Below are 23,282 nucleotides of genomic sequence, written 5' to 3'. Positions count from 1 at the left end.
GGCCCGGGGAGAGGAGCGCTGCCTCGCCGCTTTCAGTTCTCCCCGAGGCCGCTGGTTACTGTTTAACATCCCCACCCACGCCTCCGTTTGCTCAGGGGATCGATCGGCTGGTGGGAGCCGGGTCGCTGTCTGGTCGCCACCCAGCCGACCTCATATCCTCCCGGCATATGGTCCACAGTCTGCGCGGGAGCCCGGGGGCCACACACAAACAAACAAACAACCGCCGCGTCCCCGGGCGCCTCTCCCCCGCGCACGGCCCCGCCCCCACCCCCGCGCCCGCCCCCGCGCCCGCGGCCAACTTCCCCGACTCGGAAAAGTGCGGCCCCGACGCGGCTGCGGGGCGGGCGGGGGACCTGCGGCCGGAGATGCGGCGCCGCCGCGCAGCTGACCGCGACGCCACTGCTCCGCGCAGGTAAGTGTGGCCCCGCGCCCGGCGCCCCGCGCCCCGCGCAGGGGCTCAGCCCGCGCCCCCCGCCCTCCGCGAATCCCCGAGCCCCCGCAGGCTTCGGGAGGAGGAGGGGCCAGGCAGGTTGGAAACAGATACCCCGAGGCCTCCCGCAGCCCGCGGAGCGGGAAGGGGAAAGGGCTGCAGCAGAGGCCGCCGGGGGCGCAGGCAGCCTCGGGCACGCGCCGGCCGCCAGCCCTGCCAGGACCGTGAAGGAAAGTGGGATTTGTTGGAGAGAGCGCTCTGGTGTCTGCAGAGGGTCACGTGGCTGCCAGGCCCCTGGGGGCTTTGGTGGATGGAGTCTGTGTGGCCTGGGCCTGGCTTGGGCTCCTGGATGCCTGTGGACAGTGCAGATTGGTGGGGAGGGGCTTGGTCTTGGAGCATCACCCCAAGGCTTTGGCTCCAGGCTCAGCTTCTGTGGGTTCCCTGAGAGACATTTGGGGAGTGGGCGTCTTCCGGTGACCCTGCTGGGCTGTTATAGGAAAAACTATATATATACACACACACACACACACACACACACTTACCTACATGTACATTTACCTGTAGGGACATTTACATATATCTACATGTACATATAGATATATTATTTACCTACCCATACATAAATACATGTATTTACCTGTAGATACATTTACATATATCTACATGTACATATAGATATATTTACCTATGCATACATAAATACATATATTTACACACACATATATATATATATATTTAAACCGTTTAGCTTCCTTTGGGAAGAAATGTTCTTTGCAAGCTTGTTTAGACAATGCACTCGTTAAGCGATTGTTACTCCGTGTCTAACGGGCTGAGCCAGCACGTGATAAGACCTTGGCTTTGGATATCATAGGTGTTTCACACCTGATGTGCCCTGTTCCTAAGGCTTGCTCACCACCATCGAAGGCCCTTCTCCAGCATTCAGACAGTGTCTAGTCCGCCTTCAGAGGAGGCCGAGAGCTGGAGAGTGCGGCCTGCGGAAGCTCTCAACTCCTGGGAGGCCCTGAGAACTGAACACCTCACTGATGGGAACATTCCTGTTTGGTTTTGTTACTTCTTCCTGATTTTCCACTCATTTTCCACGTTTCTCCTCTCTGCACAAGCATTTATTCATCGTTAAAATATTCTTCCTCTCCAGCTATCACCATTTTCCCATCAAGTCCCCACCCTCTCTGGACACACCTTCTCTGTTTTCCTCTTCTGTGCACCTGCTATCACTCTTCATTGTGCCTTTGAAGTCAGAGGCCAAGTGTAGGGTTGGGCTCCCCTCTGGTACCATTTGGGGGAGAGGGGAGAAGAGGGAGGTGGCCAGTAGCAGTGGTAAGATCTCATTTTTCACTTTTCTCCCATTCCTCCTAAGCTCCGTTTTTAAGACTACAAATACAGAATTTTTCTCAGTGTGCGTTATGAAGGTAGTGCAACCCTTTCACTAAAGTGTGTCTATTAACATCTCATAAGCATTTTATTCTGCAAGTGTGATTATCCTATCTAATAAAAGAGAAACATGGTAATTAGAGTACGACCGCTACCCTTCCCATTGGCTAATCAGGGAGATATGCAAATTAACTGCCAGCCAAGATGGCGGCCGGCAGCCAGGCAGCTGGAAGCGAACATGAGGCTTGCTTGCTTCAGTGACGGAGGACTCCAACGTTCCCCACCTGCCTTGCCGGCCTCTGAACTTGCATTTTGAAACATTGTTACAAATATAGAAGATAAACAAAACCCCAGAAACCTGCTTTCAGCCAGCCCTGATCTCAGAGCTGGAGTTGATACAGTGTTTCGATAATAGAACCCAAACAAACCAGATACCTGCTTTCAGCAGCAGAGGCCTCAAGCTGGAGCCAGAGCTAAAGCTGGCCCAGAATAAAAAAAAAGAAAAGAAAAAAAGGAGCAGTTGGGAGCTTCAGTCACCCACCAGCCTGAAAACAGCCCTCAGCCCCTCACCCAGACTGGCCAGGCACCCCAGTGGGGACCCCAACCCTGAAGGGTGTGTGACCAGCTGCAAACAGCCATCAGCCCCTCACCCAGGCTGGCCTGGCACCCCAGTGGGGACCCCCACCCTGATCCAGGACACCCTTCAGGGCAAACCAGCCGGCCCCCACCTGTGCACCAGGCCTCTATCCTATATAGTAAAAGGGTAATATGCCTCCCAGCACCGGGATCAGCGAAGCCGCTAGGCCTCCCAGCACGGGGATCAGCGGAGCTGAGAGGCCTCCCAGCACCGGTATCAGTGTGACAGGGGGCAGTGCCCAAACCCCCTGATCGCCCTGCGGCTCTGTGTGTGACAGGGGGCGGGGCCACAACCTCCCTATCCACCCTGCTCTGTTGGTGACAGGGGAAGGCGCCCCAACCCCCTGATCAGCCCTGCTCTGTGCCTGATAGGGGGGAGCTCCCTAACCCCCTGATCGCCCTGCGGCTCTGTGCGTGACAGGGTGCGGCGCCCAACCCCCTGATCGGCCCTGTTCTGTGCGTGACAGGGTATGGAGCCCCAACCCCCTGATGGGCCCTGCTCTGTGCGTGACAGGGGGCAGCACCCCAACCCCCTGATTGGCCCTGCTCTGTGCGTGACAGGGTATGGAGCCCCAACCCCCTGATCTGCCCTGCTCTGTGCGTGACAGAGGGCAGCGCCTGCTCTGTGCGTGACAGGGTATGGAGCCCCAACCCCCTGATCTGCCCTGCTCTGTGCGTGACAGAGGGCAGCGCCTGCTCTGTGCGTGACAGGGTATGGAGCCCCAACCCCCTGATCTGCCCTGCTCTGTGCGTGACAGAGGGCAGCTCCCCAACCCCGATTGTCCCTGCTCTGAGCCCGACCAGGGGCTGCACCTAGGGATTGGGCCTGCCCTCTGCCACCCGGGAGCAGGCCTAAGCCAGCAGGTCGTTATCTCCCAAGGGGTCCCAGACTGCAAGAGGGCACAGGCCTGCCTGAGGCCCCCCCCCACCCCCGCCCCCTGCACAAATTTTTGTGCACCAGGCCTCTAGTAAGACTATAAGACAGTGCAAATTAACTTTGAGGACTACTAAGATTTTTCTAAATGCCTGCATGTAAATAATAACTTTATTTATTTATTTATTTTTTATTGCTTAAAGTATTACAAAGGGTATTACATATGTATCCATTTTATCCCCCCGCCCTAGACAGTCCCCTAGCCTCCCCTATCCCCCAGTGTCTTATGTCCATTGGTTATGCTTATATGCATGCATACAAGTCCTTTAGTTGATCTCTTACCCCCCTACCTCCTGCCCCCCAACCCTCCCCGGCCTTCCCGCTGCAGTTTGACAATCTGTTTGAGGCAGCTCTGCCTCTGTATCTATTATTGTTCAAAAGTTTATAATGGTCTCTATTGTCCATGAATGAGTGAGATCATGTGGTATTTTTCCTTTATTGACTGGCTTATTTCACTTAGCATAATGCTCTCCAGTTCCATCCATGCCGTTGCAAATGGTAAGAGTTCCTTCCTTTTTACAGCAGCATTAACTTTATTTTTGAGTTCCCTGTTTCTTTTGAAAATTCTTATTATTTCTATGAATTCTGAAAGTACTACTTGCTTATAAAGCATCATGAAAATTATTGTAAAATACAAAGTGAACCCCTTTCTTGTTTTACTCTATATGTGTAACTACCATTGCTGGCTGGGTTTATGTCCCTCTTTCTGTATAAACAGGAATTTTTCCTTCATTATTTAAAAAAAAAATTGGATAATGGTTCTGAAACTTATTTTTCTTTAATAGTTTCCAAATATTTATCTGTCAATATATGAAGAATTTTTTTTCCTAGTGCATGTACTCTGTGTAGCCAGCTAATATCCCCAGAATATTCGCTTGGATTTTCCAATTTCTTACTATTACAAACAGTGCTGCCACGAATATTTGTGTTCATTATCTCTGCACCAGTGCTGCAGAATGTTTATTCTGAGAGGGTTGCTGGCTCCAGGGGCTGTTTACTTTAAATTGGCTAACTATTGCAAAGAGCCTTCCTCACTCCCCACCGGATATTGACCATGCTCTTACCCACACTGGATAATAATGATGGAAGATGTTGCCCATCTGATTGCTGAAAAAATGATTTCTCATTGTTGTAGTTTAATAGTTAGAAATTATATGGACCAGTCCTGGAACGCCTGATTTGCAGAGTCTGAGAATTTTGCTTTAAAAATATAATAAAGTAGAAAGGGAATTAACTGCATTTCAAAATACTACCTTATTTTGAGCTTCTAAAAGATACTACTGCGTTAGTTGTTATCTCTCCATTTACGGAAGGGCTAGAGATACTGGTGCATGCTAAGTGAGATGTCTGTGTTGCAAACAGATGACTACAGTGTGCCTACTAGTTGGTGGTGTGATTTTGTGGCTCTTGACTTACACGTTTGCCAACTTCCTTAACACGGATTCCGTTCTCTGGGAATGAAGGCATGGTCTTCAATGAGATATCATAGCTTTGGATCCTTAGGAAGTTGTAGATGCAAACAAAACAGCAGAGTGCACAAAGATGCATCCTTGTGGAATCACTTCTCTCCACCCTCCCCATGGGAACTCTCACCTGTTAGTATTGATCAGCTCATGCACAGACAGGAATGCTTCACATATGGTTTACTCTTAGAGCTGAACAAACGATTTAGGAATACAGTCGGGCCTTGACTTACGAATTTAATTCGTTCTGAGACCGAGCTCAAGCTCATTAAGGAGCTCGTTAAGGAGCTCGTTAACTCAAATTACTCTATCAACTCAATGCAAAAAATCGGCTGAGAGACAGCTGGTTATCTCAAAAAATTCGTTAGTCGGGACACTCGTAAGTCAAGGCCCCACTGTATTTGTAATACATATATTTAGCTAATACTTATCGAATCCTTAGTATGTGCTAATAATATTCTAAGTCACTTATAAGCATTTTTTTTCTTTTAGTTTCCTTAAACAACCCTGTGCAGTTCATGCTAATATTCTCCCCCTTTTCAGATGGGGAAAAATGAAGCAGAAATTTTAAAAGTTGAGTAAGGTCACACATCTACAAGGGTAAACGTGGAGATTCAAATCCAGGCACTGTGGCGCTAGGCTGTGAGAGTAACCAGGCTGCTCCATCTGGTCGTTGGTTGCTCCCTGCACAGGGGTGCCCCACAGAGGGAAGTACAAACCTGAACCTTGGCAGGACCCACAGGCCATGCCATGTCCCCTTGCTCTTGGCTGGGCATTCCAGGGGAGGGCACTTTTCTGGGTCACAGCAGGTCTGTAAGGGCCCACAGCACCTGCTCCTGATGTATCAGGAGCTGCAGGTGTACACATTCGGATGCTCACCTAAGTACCTTTGGAACTCAACACTGTCTTGCCCATTCATTATGGATACATCTTCAAGAACAAAGACGGCCTTAGTTACTGCCTATCCTTCCTACCTTATATTTAGTACTGGGTGGCCCAGGATGTTCTCCACATGGGAGACTTAGCTCAGAGCCTGTGGTGTTGTGTTGCTGTGAATATCTTTTGTTTTATCAAGACATTTTTCTGGAAAGGTATAAGAAGTTTGTGTGTGTGTGTGTGTGTGTGTACATGCTTGTGTGCGTGCACACATGAGTCTTTTAACATTTGGAGGTACATGAAGGTCTTTGAGGATGCATATAAGCCAAGAGAGAAGGCTTTATTGTCACATAGGGAGTTTTATATTCTTGTTAAGCTATTTACTAAAGGGGGGGGGCAGAGGATGGGGGAATTGGGCAAGTTAACTTTTTTGAGGCCCAATTTTCTCATTTTTGAAGTTAATGATTGTAATACCTATCTCATAGACTTAGTATGATTATTAAATATGTTAATACATGTAGACCTTTTGAACAATGCCTGGGACTTAGTAAGTACCCAATAAGTATTTGGTATTGCTGTTGTAGTTGTTCTAGAATGAGATAAAGCATCTAAACACTGCTTGATTCATAGTAAGTTCTTAATGTGTCACCTGCTTTTATTGACACTATCTCTGGAGAAATTGTACTTACATACTCAAATTGTACATGGCTTCAGGAGTTTATGAATCCATAGAAACCTGGCCACGGCCTCTAATAAGCCTTGGAGATACAATGATGAGTAAGAGACACGGTCCCTGAATTCATGGGGCTTTTAGTGAGGCAGTGTAGAAAAGGATTGTCCTGCATGTAGTCCAGTGGTTAGAACCTGCCCTCTCCCAGCTGTGTCCTAAGCAAGTTCTCAATGCCTGTGCTCAGTTAAAAAAGTTGTAAAATGAGAATAATAGTCCTGACTCTCAGAGTATATTTAATGGATTAATTAATTCTTGTATTATTTAAACCAAGCATGTTATTTGTTGAATGTTTGACCTTTCTCTACGCTCTATTTCAATCTAGAAGAATCACATTTATCTATGATAGCAAAACGTCCACATGGACATCTAGGTATTGTATCCCCATCACTTAAAAGTGTCGGCTGAAAACATCATCTGGGCCTGGCAGTTTAGTTATTTTTAGTGTTTTGAATCTTTGAGTGTTTTTCTTTTCTGGTTGCATACTGAGTGTGCTTTGCTTGTGCCCTTGACTTCCTTGGGTCATGGCTACAGGTTGCAAATAGTTGATGTATATTAGTTTAGCAGGAATGAACTTATGTGCACTGTACCAGGTGCCTGGAACACAAATATAAATAAGCCGCATCTCCACCCTCAAACACAAGTAATTTACTTGGAAGAAAAACATGTATCCCCTTCTATACCATATGTGATAACTTTGGCATTGGTGCCATAGATAGAAATACCGTGGGAAATGGGAGCACGAAGCATAGTTTGAAGAGTCTGGAGAGATTTCACGAAGGAGTGAATGACCTCCTGATTAGAACTTGCTGAATAGAGAAGAATCAGAAAGATGTTTGGGGCAGAGGATATTACATGTGGAATAGGTGGCGCAACAAGAGATAAAATGGGGATGGAACACTGAGCCAGATTTTGACAATCTTGAATGTGGGTGACAAAGATTTGGGCTATGTTATCTAGCCCAGCGGTTGCCAACCTTTAGGACCTCATGGACCACCAGTGGTCCACGGACCACCGGTTGGCGATCGCTGAGGCAGTGGGGAGCCATCAAAAGTCTGCAAGTAGACTGAGTTATGACAGCATTTTGGAGGACAGATTAAAGAGGGAGAGACAAAAGACAGGGCAACAGTAGGAACCTTTCACAAGAGTCCCCTGGCCACAGTGAAATGCAAACAGGATAGGATAGAATCTAGTGACGCTTCAAAGGTGTTTAAACTGAATTTAAGAACCGTAGAGTGTGGAAGAGGAGAGAAAGCAGGGGATTGAAGCTGACCTTAAGTCCATATTCCTTAGGATGGTACAGGACACTTTGATTTGATTATGCTTATTAGGAATTTATAGTTTTTTAACTATTCTTACAAGTTATTTTGGATTTAAAACTTAGTCTGTATGGCAAAACTAAACTTTTCGGTCATTTAACTGAGGTTGTTAGGTATGTAGGAAGACTATTGTTTCCATAGTTTGGGCTAATTTTCAGCAAAGTAATTATTATTTCTAACCTGAATTTTTGCAACAACCAACTGCTCCCCCTTCCTTATCTTCCTGGCCTCCATTCAGGTCCCCAGATGACAGTTAGAGTGACAGAGAGAAAGCCAATGTGATCATTTCCTTTAAGTTGTTAAGCCATGGCTAGTGTGGCTCAGTTGTTTGAGCATCATCCCGTGCACCTAAAGGTTTCTGGTTCAATTCTCTGTCCGGTGGTTGGTTCAATCCCCGGTTGGGGTGCATATGAATGAGAGGCAACCAGTCTATGTTTTTCTCTCACATCAATGTTTCTTTATCTCTCCCTATGCCTTCCTCTCTCTCTAAAATAAAAAAAATATATATATATTGAAAAAAACCACCATTTGTTAATTTTTTAATGCCTTAATACCCTTAGTCTGCAGTCCATGTGACTTCCACTCCATGCCTCATCTCTCTCTTTTTGAGGTCCCAGACTTAAAACTTCAGCTGGAATAAGTATTTTAGTTCCACAAATGCACTATTCTCTGTACCTTCAAAAGTGATGTTTCTATCATTTGAAACAGGCACCATCCCCATCATTTCCCCCCCATCATTCTAGCCAACTTCCCTTTATCTTTGCTCAAATACCACCTTCAAAATCTTTTCTAATCTACTGACCCAATATAACAATTTAGTGTATCTTGTTCTTTCCCTGTCATAATTACCAAGTTCATCACACACTGTGGTTGGATGTTTGACAGTAATTCTCCCAGACTTGACTGATAGACATCTGAGGGTAGGAACTCTGTTATTCTGAACCACTTTTTAAATTGGACCTTTAATTCAAGCTTAATGAGGATGTGTTCACTGAATAAATGAGTAATTGTAATGGAGAAAAAAGGTGAAATACCAATAAAATAAATGTGTTGAGAACCTCATTTTCAAGCACTACATTCTGTATTGGGATCAAACAGTGACTATAACTGTTTTCTCCTAAGATTTTCATGTCTGGTTGGGGATATGAATGACAATATTTCTACTCACTGTGATAAGAGCAAACGTGGAATACTGGAGAAAGATTACAGGAACCTAGCAAAAGCCATACCAACTTTTTCTGGAGTCGGTTACACAAGAGATGACATAGGAATTTTTTATTTTTTATTTAAGAGGGATATAATTTATTGATATTGAATATAATTACTCAGATAATTATATTGAGATGTAATTTACATTAGTTAAAATCCATTATTTTTTATAGCATACACTTCAATGAGTTTGACAAATGTATGCCTTCATGTAACCACTGCCACAATGAAGATATAGAACATTTTTTGTCCCTTCCCCCTCAAATTGCCTTATGCCCTTTAAGCAGTCATCCCTTCCTCATTTCCCCAGGCAACCACTGATGTGATTTCTGTCCCTAATGTTGCCTTGTCTAAACTAACATATAAATAGAATCACATAGTGTGCAGCCTTTTGTGCTTTGCTTTTTAAATTTAGTATAATCATGTTGAGAGTTAGCCATCTTGTTGTATGTATCATTAGCCTATATTCCTTTTTAACAAAACAGATCTAGGAGGTACAATTGGCATACAATAAACTGCACATATTTGAAGTGCACAATTTAGCAAGTGTTGACACATGTATGCACTCATGAAACAGTCGCCACGATCAAGACAGTGGGATTGCCAGCTCTGCAGGTGTGCTCATGCTCCGTTGTAAACCCCCTTTCTGGCTCCTGAGACATCCACTGATCTCCTTTCTGCAAATTAGTTTGTATTTTCTTGAATTTTTATATCCATGGGACCATTCACTATTCTATTGTGAATTCCTCTTAGATTCATTCATTCTGTTGGACCAATCCCTTTTTTTCCCTTGACTACCATGACATTGTATGGATGTGCCTCAGTTTGTTAATTCATTGACCTGTTGAACATTTGGATTGTTTGCAAATTTTGGCTTTTAACAAATAGAGCTGTTATGAACATTCTCTTACAAAGTCTTTGTGCTGTCATTTGTTTTATATAATTACCTAGGAGTAGAATGTCTTCTCCTCACACCTGATCTGATTTGTCAGCGAATAGCAGACCTGCCAGTATGACCTCCAATGAGCCCCGCTTTTCCCACTTTCCCTCCCTTCTCCTGCTCAGTGTCATCACGGGAGTCATGGTGATTGCATAGGCAGACATCTGCCCCAGTCTATTCACTGCTCCCTCAGTTTCCATATCATTCCCTTCAGGGTTGATCTTCCTAAACCACGAATAAGAACATGTCATCTCCCTGCTTAAACCCGGCCCACGGCTTCCCACAGTGCCCGGAATAAAGGCCATACTCTGAGGCATTCGGTGATCTGGCCTCCCCATCTTCCTCACTTTTACCTCTCACTCTCCTTTACTCCCTGGGTTCTGGCCACATCAGGTTTTCTCAGGGTTCCCCAAAAGCCACGTATTTTTCATCTGAAGGCCTTTCTCCTTTGCATTTGACCTCCTTTCAAACACCCCCACCTCCCACACATAAACATCACATGAGTATCTTCATGCTTTGGTTCTCGGTTTACATGTCACTTCTACAGAGACAGTTTCAGGAGTTTCCTCTGATTTCTAAACATGCCTTCCTCCATGTGTATTGCAGATCCCAGATAATCACACCCCCCACCCCACCCCAGCCAGCTAGGAGGTCTCAGCAGCAGAAGCTTGGGTGCACATTGTAAAAGGGATAAAACAGAAGGCCAGGGGAGCAAGAGAAGGGAGGGAGTCGGGGTCCTCAATAGTTAATAAAGTAGAAAAGAATGAATGACACATTTCTTATTCTACAGATCACTTGAAAACTGATATTTCATGACACATTTTTGTGTGAATACTGGGTAAAATGAATGTTAAATTTCTGAGTGATGCAAAAATCATGACTAAGCTAAGTGTAGCAGTATAGCTTTGATAAAACAATGAGTTTGACTTTTTTACAAAGCCTATTAAATTGGAGGGAGGGTGGAAATCCAGTGAAATAAATCTTTTCTCTTTATTTTATTTTCAGGCTTTAATTTTCTTGTTGCGTTATCTAATATTGACTGAGCACTTGTTATTGGCAGGCATTGCTTTCCATGCATTACCTGCAGTACCTCATTAGTCCTCCTCACAACCCAATGGCTCTATGATTAGTGTTCTTTCCAGACACAGGTTACACAGCCAGTAAGTAGCAGGAGTGATGTTCTGAAACTCTTAACTGCTTCATTTTATTCTCTCTGAGATCCAGCCTTCATTTGTTCCAGTAAGGCGGGATCCACTCTCCCTTGATCTCCTGCTATTCTACAAATTTATATCCAACTACACAGCCACTTGAGTTTTTTGCCTAGAACTTTTCCACTTTGCATCATTCAGAACTCTTGTTTCCTCCATGTCTCTCCTAAGCCACTCACTTTATCTGAAAATATCATCTCTGTTCTTTTTCCATAGATCTGCCCTTTAATAACATTTTATATTAATTAGTTCTTAAAACTCTCAGTGTATTTAGACCTGTTCTTAATGATCAGAGGAGAATCATAATGACATTTGAAGAATTTTCTTAAATAAAAATTTAAGTTGCCCATAATTCAGCATACACGCATTTCCTTTTTTTTGCACATTTTTTGCCCAGTCTCACGTATGTGTGTCTGTGGGCATGTCTTGTTATTTTATTCACCATGATTAATTTGTATTAGGATTTTTTCACTGATTATTGAATTAAAAGTTTTTATTGAGTTGTAGCTAATATTAACAATATACTCAAATTTCTACGTACGTAAAATTTAACCATTGCCATCTAAAATAGAGTATTTCCAGTTCCCTAAAAACTACCATTGGGCTCCTACTCAGACATAGATTACATTTGCTTATTTTACTATGTTGCTGTGTATATTAGTAGCTTGTCCTTTTTCATTGGTCTATAGTGTGACATTGGATGAATATGTAATTGTTCATTTACCAAGTCTACTGTTGACGGACACTTGAGTTGCTTCCAGTTTGGGGCTATTACCAGTAAAGCTGCCTTGGTCATTTTTTAGTCTTTTGTTGGTTATATACCCTCATTTGTGGTGGGTATATTCCCAAGAGTGGAATTACTGGGTCACAGAGGATGCATATGTTTAGGAAGTATTTTCTTTAAGTTTTAAAGTCTATTTAAGGTACTAGTAGACATATTTCTATATTGTAAAGTGGTAAGAATATTATACTCATCATACAAAAGGGGAGAGAATGAATAATTAGAAAAGTGGTAGCCTGGTTGAATGTACAAACGCATTTATGGCAAAACTTAAAAAGTTCCTCCTTTCAGTGCGAATTTATTGCAAATGAAACTGAATAACTATTAGTTCACATAAACATATTCCTAAATGAATTTTTAGTAATAAAATTTTTGTTGAGATATTGATATTCAACTATGATTACAAATACCTTTGTTTTTATTCTTCAAGGATTTTGCTCATGCCATTCATTGTGTCTGCCCAGAATCACATTCTCACTAGTCCCTTCATGTTCCCCATTGCCCTGTGTGACCACTTCACACTCCCTAAGTCTGAACACACACTGTCCACTGACAGGTAAGTGTTTGTTTATGGTAATGAACCCAATGAACCTGGGTTTAACTAGAGTTCATAGGTGAGCACAGCACACAGGACCCTTCCCTCCCACACACACAAATCCTGAGCTTTACTGTCGATCAGTGAGCATGATTTTGAAAACTTACTTTTTATTTCGGTTATGACAACAATACATTTAAAATAACTTAATCCATTCTTGTGAATTCTTTCTTCTGCTCTTTGTATGGCCAAATGTTCTCTAAATGATTCAAATGATTCCTTTATGTCCTCTCTCATACCTCTGAACCAGGAAGTGGGCACCAAAAATTCCTTCCGCGCTGGCATTCATGCGTCCTCATTAAGCAGCTTTTATTTGTTAGGGTGTGTCAGCAGTAAATATTTTCTCTCCAGTCACCCAAATTAGAGCCACGGTTTGAGGCGTAATAATATCGTTGAGATGCAGCTCAGACATGTTTCCATGGTTGCAATTCTTATTTATTGAAAGATAAAAGGACCTGAAGTGAAAAGTAGATGGGAAGTGATCATGATTGGCTGAGACTGTGCCGCTTCCTGGCACTGATCGAACCGTGTTGATGTTTCTTCAATGCCCAGGAGTATTTCAGTCACTTGTTAAAGCTCCATCATGTGAAGGCATTTCCAGGCCTGGGGTCATGATGGGGTGGGAGAGACATGCAATGATTTATTTTGAAAAGAAGACAAAAATCAGATTTAAATATTTCACATCTGTTTATTCTTTTCCCTGTTGTTATTTAAGTGATTTTACTTAAAAAGAAAGTTTTGGAGTTAATATTTAAAGGCATTTGCTCTTACATGAGAAGTGAGACCATAATAATGTGATTATTTTAGGGCGCTTTTTATCAGCAGTTTACAACATAACCTCTTACTGGCTATTTGCAGGCATCTTTTCACTTCTGCTCTCACTCTGGTTCTTAGTATCAGGATGAAGCTTATTTTCTTTTCTTTTTTTTTTTTTGAAGCTTATTTTCTGAAGACCAGTGAGTGCTGAGCCTCTAAGAAGCAGGACATAAAAAACTCAGAATAATTTAACCTCTAGTATAATACCTGACACATAGTGGGTGCCTCAATAAATATATGCTGAATGAGTTAATATATTAATGAAATAGGTAAAATGTCTTGAATGTTTGATTTAGATAATAGCAGGGTTATTTTGAGAAAAATGTAGAAAATAAAATCTATATAGTACTCCTGTCAATGCATAGTATAGCATATGAAATAACTTGTATTTGCTAATTTTCATGAACTCTGAAGTTTGTGTAGCACTTCAAGCCCACAGTTCTTTTCTTCTATGTGCTGTAGACGAGCTCTTGGACATGTATGAGTCATATACAGCAATACAGGCAACAGACATCAACCGTCAACCCCAGTGTCACCAGTAGGACGGCAAATAAAACATTGCTTTATATGTTTCTAAGATTTAACCATGTACCTCCCATTCAGGTGTACAGCATAGTGGTTAGACGATCATATGCTTTACAAAGCGATCATGAATGTTAGATTTATTCGTTACATTCTGTAAAAGGAAGAGTGGGAATAATGATCAAAATCTCATGTTAATGCTTAATTATGTTGGCATATACCTGGCAGTTGGGTGTGCGATTGGAGAAACACGCACATGGGGCTCTCGTAGACTGGCAGTGTTCTTTCTTCACTTGGGTAATGTTACTCAGTGTTTCACTTATAATTAACATTTCATCTCTACCTGATTCCTTTTCTGACATATTTCACAATTAAAAAGAAAATAAGTTGTTCCTTAGAGATAACAGTATGTTAAGTAATATCCTTATATTCTTGGAGCTTTCTGCTAAAGGTAGACATTAATTCATTCAACAATTGCAATTACTCTAGGCTCACTGAATGAGAAGCATGTGGTACCATCAGACTGCAGTAGGAGGTGAAATGATGTACTCAATGATCATAATGCACAGATATTTATATAATATGTGTGTACTCATGTTTTCTCCAATATTCACTTTTGAATTACAGTTGCCAATCAAATCTTAAAACTATCACGTGGTCCTAGCACTCATGACTCCTTTGTGCTTTTTGTTGATATTGTGACTCACGACCTGAGCTGTCAAACTGGTAAAACCCTGTTAAATGAGATGAGTTCACTGATGGTGAGCTTGGATAGTACAGCAGGTCCAATTACTATTAAAGCTTCTAAATGATTACCTTCCCTTTCTGTCTTACCCCATCATGGACTTGTAACACAATTCATGAACTGGCTTGGATCCGCAAGCCACGTGTTGATATGTGTACCTGGAAACATGCTCTGGAATATTTATAGCAGCAAAGTTTGTGAAAGCAAAAATTGGAAACACCCCAAAATGTCTATCAATCGTAGAATGGATAGTGCATTGCGGTGTGTTCATGTGATGATTTACTAAAAAGCAGAGAAAGTAATAAATCACTCCACTGTCCATCAACAGAGAAATCTCAAGCAAAATGTTCAGTAACAAAACAAAACAAAACACAGAAGATCAAGTCAAAGAAGAATATATTATGGAAACATTTTCACTTATATAAAGACCCAAACAAACAACTAAATTGGTGCTTCCTTGTAATCAATTCATAGATATGTGTTAAAGCTCAAAAGAAATGTAAGAAATTATTAGCACAGGGTATTAATTTACCACCTGGAGTGGAGGTTCAATCAAGAAAGGGACCCAGGCCCTTCATTTAATTATTATTATTAAACTGAACAGATATTATATTTTATTATATATGCATGTATGTATAAATATTTAGATTTACATATAAATAAATCAGGTTTTGTAATAAAATTACTAAAATTATAAATATGCACGACTTTAAAAAATAGGACTTTTCTGAAAGGCTTATATAAAGATGTGAATAGGAAGACATTACCGAATGGGAAGACTCAGGATTATAAAGCTTTGAGTCCACCTGAATATATATACCTGGTTTGGTTCCCATTAGAAAAACGATAAACAAATAAAATTCAAAAATCAACACCAATAAATATTCTGAGGCCTAGGAGGGACAGTAGGTCATTACTTTATACTGAGTTTCAGTGTAGGGATTTGATCATGACAGTCTAAAAACTTTGTTCTTAAAGTGTTTTGGGATAAAAAAAAAATGTAATCAAGTGTCCACATTAATTGAGTCGGCCAGACCCCTCGTAGCACAAATGCTCAGGTCACTGTGGCCGAAAACCAGAGAGCAGGTGTCCAATCTCAGGCTCTGCTGCTCAGTGACCTCATGATTTTAATTGAAGCACTTAATTACTTTATCCAATTTTCTAGTAACTAAAGTAAAACTAGCCGTAGTATGAAAAACTCAGAATTATTGCAGAAACTATATGAGAAAACACATTAAAAGTCTAATGTTATACTTTAGTAGACAAAAATTATTAGTCTCAGCCTCACTCTAATGAATAATTCTGTTGAATTGGATATTTTGCAAGTTCACTTTTCAGAATGAGAGCGTATGGTATAAGTAATGTAATGTATTTGTGTGTTTTTAATCTGTGTTGTGAACATCTGTTCATCTTTCTGTGGATGTGACAAGTAAAACCAATTATAATGTATTTTATATTTACCACATGACAAAATTAAATTTCAAAAAGCATCCCCCTCTTCACCCTCCGCCTAATGTTAGAAACTGAAAGTATAGATAAATAAGGGTGATTTTCCACACTGAATATAATTGAATTCCTACAACTACAATTATTAAAATGCTATGATACCGATTTAAGAAAAGGATACAGCAATGGAACAATACAAAAGCTCAGAAACATCTGAATGTTTATAAATGTATAACACACGATTACATGATATAAATTGAATATACGGCTCTAATATGTAAGTTATTATAATACATCTATGGAGAAACTATTCAAAAAGTGATGCTGGCTGGATGCCATTGAAAATGAAAAATTATGAGTGAAATTTAAGCATAATAAAAAACACAAAAAGAACAAATATCTATCTGATCTTGTGATAAGGAACACTTGATAAAACAATGTAAGGAACTGTAAGAGAAGGTAATGATAGGTTTGCTAGAAGACAAATATTATAAAAACTATATAGAAACATAATATAAAAATCAAACAACTCCTCAACATTATTTTCTGTAAATACTACAAACTTAGGTTTAAATCTCTAACATACAAAGAGCTCTGTAAATTCAAAAAATTGTCTGGTGTAGGTTGAATATTTATATTTAACATGGTCATTTGGGGACTCAGGTTGTTTCTTTTTTTAATATATTTTATTGATTTTTATACAGAGAGGAAGGGATAAGGCTAGAGAGTTAGAAACATCAATGAAAGAGAAACATCGATCAGTTGCCTCCTGCACACCCCCTACTGGGGATGTGCCTACAACCAAGGTACATGCCCTTGACCGGAATCAAACCTGGGACCCTTGAGTCCACAGGCTGATGCTCTATCCACTGAGCCAAACCAGCTAGGGCTCAGGTTGTTTCTATGTTATTGCTTTGCCATCTCCTAGAGCAGCATTGGGCACTTTTTTTTTTGTGAATGTATAAAGGCTCAAATAGTAAATATTGTAGAATTTGGGGACCATATGGTGTCTGTTGCAATAACTCAGCTTTGCAATGGTAGGGTGAAAGTGTCCATAGACCACACAGGAACAAAAAGGCATGACCGTGTTCCAATAAAACTTTATTTACAAAAACATGCAGCTCCATAGTTATGTGACCCTTGCCATAGGGCATTGTCTTGCCTTGCCTCCTTGATGCTAAATCACAGGCACGTTTGCATTCCAGATTGCAGGAAGGCGAGAGTAGAGGATTGCATGCACTGTATTTTAACGCCTAGACACTTAAGTGGCAAGCATCACTTTTGATCACATCCCATTAGTGGAAATTTAGCCACATGGCTACACCCAGCTGTGGGGTGGCTGGGAAATGTGGTCTCCACTTCCAAATAGTGCCCAATTACAAATCTTGCTGTGGAACTACTAGTGGTCTCTGCCAAACTGGTAATCAAATAAATTCAACATTATTTTACAGTTTTACAATAAATGATATAAATAATATCAAAGAACAGAAATAATACTCAGAGTTGGCATTGCGCCATTACTAGTTGTAGCAGTAATCTATACTAATAAAAGGGTAATATGCTAATTAGACCAGACGTCCTTCCGGACAAAGCCATGGTGGCAGGGCCAAGGCAGAGGCAGTTAGGGGTGATCAGGCCTGCAGGGAGAGCAGTTAGGGACATCAGGCTGGCGGGGGAGGACAGTTATGGGGATCAGGCCGGCAGGGGAGAGCAGTTAGAGGGAACAGGCCGGCAGGCAGGTGAGCTGTTAGGAGCCAGTGGTCCCAGATTGTTAGTGTGATGTCCAACTCCCAGTTTACGCCCAATTCCTCTGGGATCAGGCCTAAATTGGGAGTCAGACATCCCCCAAGGGGTCCCGGATTAGAGAGGGTTCACGCCAGACTGAGGGACACCCCCTCCCATGCACGAATTTTGTGCACCAGGCCTCTAGTGTTTGCAATAATAATCATTGCAATCTTATAGTCAAGAGATGAGTACATTTATTGTCACTATTTTCCAAAGCAGTCTCTGAAGTTTGAAACATTCAAAGACGAAAGTCTGCGGTTAGTGAATATCTGAGCCCTGACTCCACTCTGTGCACTCCTACATTAGCGGGTAATGAAAATAACCGCCCTTGTGGAGAGTGCATTGACATTGTGGGTCAACATCTATAAAGAAATTCATAACATCTGACTTAATGATTCTACCTTTAGGATTGTTTTTCTCTTTGAACATAATTAATGATGTAGACAATCTTTACAGTTTGCCATGGAGCCATTAAAAGAGTGTTTTGAAATAATAATTATATAGCAGAAAGTACAGGGCATAATATAGTGTTAAAATAAATAAAAAAGTTTGGCTTTTTACGAAGATGGCGCCGAAAGCTAAGAAGAAAGCCCCTGCCCCTCCCAAAGCCGAAGCCAAAGCAAAGGCTTTGAAGGCAAAGAAAGCAGTGTTGAAAGGCGTCCACAGCCACAAAAAAAAGAAGATCCGCACGTCACCCACTTTCCGACGGCCAAAGACACTAAGGCTCTGGAGGCAACCTAAATACCCTCGGAAGAGCGCACCCAGGAGAAACAAGCTTGACCACTATGCCATCACCAAATTCCCCCTGACTACCGAGTCAGCCATGAAGAAGACAGAAGACAATAATACACTAGTGTTCATTGTGGATGTCAAGGCCAACAGCACCAGATCAAACAGGCTGTGAGAAGCTCTATGACATTGATGTGGCCAAGGTCAACACCCTGATCAGGCCTGATGGCGAGAAGAAGGCATATGTCCGACTGGCTCCTGACTATGATGCTTTGGATGTTGCCAACAAAATTGGAATCATCTAAACTGAGTCCAGCTGCCTAATTCTAAATATAAAAATTTTACACTGAAAAAAAAAAATTAAAAAGTTTGAAAAACTCCAGGTAGAGAATAATCTGTATGTAGCAGATATTTATATACATGAATGTATGATATGTGTATGTATGCATTCATGGATAATGAATCTGTAAATACATATATATGTGTATGTGGTATTTAATATAATAAAAGATTAAAGGAGTAATTTGGATGATAAAACTATAGGTTATTTTATTCTTTATATTTTCTACATTTTACAAAATTTTTGATAATAGACATACATTTTGTTTACATTGAAATAAAATTATTAATTAAAAGTAACTTTTACCAGTCATATAATTTTTTAGTACTAATAACTATGGTTATTTTAAAAAAAAAGAATGAACATTTTTAGAAAACTGATCAGATCAAGTAAATTAAATTTAGATGAAATGCATTCTATTTATGGACATGTTTCTCACTTAAATTGGTGTGTTTTCCTAGCATATATATGTCTTTCATGTGGCTGCTTTTATATTTCTACTTCGCTAGCTTTTGGTGCTATATGCCAATTGGTAGGCCATCTTATTTTCGTTTTAGTTTTAATTTCTACCAGGAAAGGGCTTATCTCTGAAGTCCTATTTGTTTTAGTTTCTAGCATAGGACTAATACCATTCCAGCCCATTTAATTGAGTTCCAATTATAGTTGAAGACAGAGTCGATCAGTGTGGCACCAAAAGCATTCACAGTGGCTCACCAAACACTACTTCGAAAGTTGTGAATTCTATTTTCCTTTTTTCTCTCTGATAATTAATTTAGTTATTATTTATCACACTATTTTAAGTTTTGATAAAAGTGGTTGTATTGCAAACAATTTAATGTCCGGAACCAGGAAACTTTTGAGACCTAAATGCACGCTAGTTTTAATTACGCTTTTGCAACAGTCAAAAACTGACACTCCCTTGTGCAAACTTAGACTCCTGGTCACCATAACAAGATTTAGTTATAACCAGTAAAATTTACTTTCAATATTCAAATGGAAGATTTGTGATTCAACAATTAGGAAGTAATCACAGACTCCTTTTAACGTAGCATTGGTGTTAGAACAGGACTTGATTTTAGTGATTCCCTCTATTAGAATGGTAACAGCATTAAGTTTCACCTTTATGTTATATATTAGAGGCCCGATGCATGAAATTTGTTCGTGATGTGGGGGGGTCCTCAGCCTGGCCTGCACCCTCTCAAAATCCGGGACCCCTTGGGGCATGTTCGACTGCTGGTTTAGGCCCAATCCTGCAGGGGTCCCTGTGCATTGGACCTAAACTGGCAGTCAGACATCCCTCTTGCAATCCAGAACCGCTGGCCCCTGACTGCTTGCCTGCCTGCCTGATCGCCCCTAACCATTCTGCCTGCCTGCCTGATTGCCCCTAACCACCTCTGCCTGCCTGCCTGAGCTCCCCTAACCTCCTCTGCTTGTATGATTGCCTCTAACTGCCTCTGCCTGATCACCCCTAACCACACTGCCTGCCTGCCTGATCTCCCGTAACCACTCTGCCTGCATGCCTGATTGCCCCTAACTGCCTCTGCCTGCCTGCCTGATCGCCCCTAACCACTGTGCCTGCCTGCCTGATTGCCCCTAACCACTCTGCCTGCATGCCTGATCGCCCCTAACCGCCTCTGCCTGCCTGCCTGATCGCCCCTAACCACTCTGCCTGCCTGCCTGATCGCCCCTAACTGCCTCTGCCTGCCTGCCTGATCACCCCTAACTGCCTCTGCCTGCCTGCCTGATCGCCCCTAACTGCCTCTGCCTGCCTGCCTGATCGCCCCTAACTGCCTCTGCCTGCCTGCCTGATCGCCCCTAACCACTGTGCCTGCCTGCCTGATCGCCCCTAACTGCCTCTGCCTGCCTCCCTGATCACCCCTAACCACTCTGCCTGCCTGCCTGATCGCCCCTAACCACTCTGCCTGCCTGATTGCCCCTAACTGCCTCTGCCTGCCTGCCCGATCGCCCCTAACCACTCTGCCTGCCTCCCCGATCACCTCTAACCACTCTGCCTGCCTGCCCGATCGCCCCAACCACTCTGCCTGCTTGCCTGATCGCCCCTAACCACTCTGCCTGCCTCCCTGATCACCCCTAACCACTCTGCCTGCCTGCCCGATCGCCCCAACCACTCTGCCTGCTTGCCTAATCACCCCTAACCACTCTGCCTGCCTCCCTGATTGCCCCTAACCACTCAATGGGGGTCAGTCAGCCAGGGTGAGGGGCCGTGGTCATTCTGGTCATTCGCCATTTCAGTCACTGGACTTTTATTATATAGGATTATGCTGTTTTGAAGAGGGTGGAGACTGTAGGAACTGACTTCTTTTTCCATTTGGAACACTGATGAGTTCCTTTATGTCATAGCTCCAACCTGAAATTCAATATTTTACTGACTCATTTATCTAAAATATTGCTTTTCATTTTTTCTCTCCGCAATATTCTTTTCCCCTCATCACCATATATCTCCCCTATACCCTCTTCCACCCCTCTGTCCTCCACCACCACCCCAATCATCACACTGTTGTCTGTGTCCGTGAGGTATTTCTCTCTTTTTTCTTTTTTGCTCAATACTTCTGCCCCCCAACATCCCCCCTCCCCCAACACCCCTGTCACTGGAGTTGTCTGCCTGCTCTCTATCTATGAGTCTGTCTCTATTTTGCTTATCCATTTCTTAGGATTCTGCATGTTTTCTTTGTTTTACCAGCACTATAATAGAGAAATGAGATTTTAGTTCCTTCAGAGGAATGTCATACTTAAGAGAGAAAGATAAAGCTTCTTCAAGATGGAGTTTCTGAGTTCAGCTTTGTTCACCCTCTAGTTCAGAGAGTTACTCCTACAACTTTTTCTCTTATCTAGAGTTTTATTATGTGAGCCTCAGCACATAACTTATCAGAAGTCAAGCTCCTTTCTTATTCCTGGACTTACGCAAACCCTCAAAAGTTAATTATGTGGATGCAAGGTATCTACAGGAGATGTTACTGAAATTGCATGTCTTTAGTTATATAAGTTTGAGCTCTTCCAAGTTTATTTCCTCTAACATTATACTCTGAAAACCTGAGTTTATTCAGAAAATGTTAAAGGAAAGTGGAATATGCTTGCACTTACTCTTTGTATGCACACATTTCATTTTTGAGTAATAGCCAATGCTTACATACTTAGGTTAAATTCTTTCCATCCATTATTATTGTTATTAATCAAGAAATTCATGACCTGTGAAGATTTCTGAGCATCTGACTTATTATTAGAAAAATAATTTAGAATTACAGGGATTGTTACAGGAAGGAGAGAAAGACGAATCCAGTATAGCCAATGCCTGCCAAAAAATATTACTATTGCTTTCTCATGGGCTGCATAGAATGTTACTCAATGATTGATGGTTGGAATAACATTATATTAGGAAGGCCCAGGGTGATCATGTAGCTTAATTCCTTCATTTTACAGAAAACTGATGGACAGGCAGCATTGTGTTTGGCTTGATGTTTCCATAGCATGTTTTCTACCTATTTATTGGACTTAATATTATCTTGAAGGATATGCCCTTCATTGGTTCGCTTTCCACTTGAGGAATTCTTGAAGGCACACTCAATGATCATTCATTATAATTCTGGTTCACATTGGTCCAGTGGTTGGCAAACTCATTAGTCAACAGAGCCAAATATCAACAGTACTTCTTCAAAATAGACTCGCCCAGGCTGAAAATCAACTTCTGCGCATGGGCCATGAAGTTTCAATCGCACTGTACATGCACGCCTGCACGTGGTATTTGGTAGACGAGCCACACTCAAGGGGCCAAAAAGCCGCATGTGGCTCGCGAGCCGCAGTTTGCCGAGCACGGGCTTAGTCTATAATCGGCCTTCCTCAGTAGATATGTTCAGAATGCATTAATGAGGAAATGATGATTATATAAGTTAAATGTTAAGAGGTTAAATGATTACTCCTCATCACCCACCTGGGTAGCAGTAATGCCAGGTCACTTCAACTTGAGCTCCCTGTTCCCTTGACTGGGCTGTTCTTATATCTGCAGCCAGACACGCTGGTCCAGGATAGGAAGTTGTGGCTGTATACCTGCTAGAAACAGAATAGCACAGGAGCTAAGAACATTGATTTGGGCCACGTGGAACTAGGTCCCTGCTCTACCTCAACTGTGGGCAAGTTATTTCCTATTTCTGATCACTTACGCTTTACCTTGCAAAATGAAGAAAATAATGCATGCCACATAGGATGCTACTGAGGATTAGATAGGTATAAAATGTTTAGTACATTTTCTGGTACAGCCTACGAACTCCAACTGTGTACTATTTTGTTATCCAATCACATCAGCCAACCTGAAGATTCCAGAATACGCACAGATTGTTACTGCTTCAGTGTTGTGCTCTCCACAGAAGTCCCTTT

The 23,282-nt window shown here is 42.0% G+C and overlaps 1 protein-coding gene and 1 pseudogene across 1 annotated transcript in view; both read left to right on the top strand.

The window, feature by feature from the left end:
* Window positions 1-272: 272 nt before the first annotated feature.
* HNF4G (hepatocyte nuclear factor 4 gamma) overlaps window positions 273-23,282 on the top strand; it is a 92,593-nt gene continuing 69,583 nt past the window's right edge. The window contains exon 1 of the mRNA XM_059672838.1: window positions 273-412. The gene's annotated coding sequence lies outside the window, so the exon portion shown is untranslated. The remainder of the gene's footprint in view (window positions 413-23,282) is intronic.
* LOC132219993 (large ribosomal subunit protein uL23-like) lies at window positions 18,379-18,892 on the top strand (annotated as a pseudogene).

Source organism: Myotis daubentonii, chromosome 17, assembly GCF_963259705.1.
Source record: "Myotis daubentonii chromosome 17, mMyoDau2.1, whole genome shotgun sequence".
Classification (NCBI taxonomy): Eukaryota; Metazoa; Chordata; class Mammalia; order Chiroptera; family Vespertilionidae; genus Myotis; species Myotis daubentonii.
This window is presented reverse-complemented; position numbering and strand designations above follow the sequence as displayed.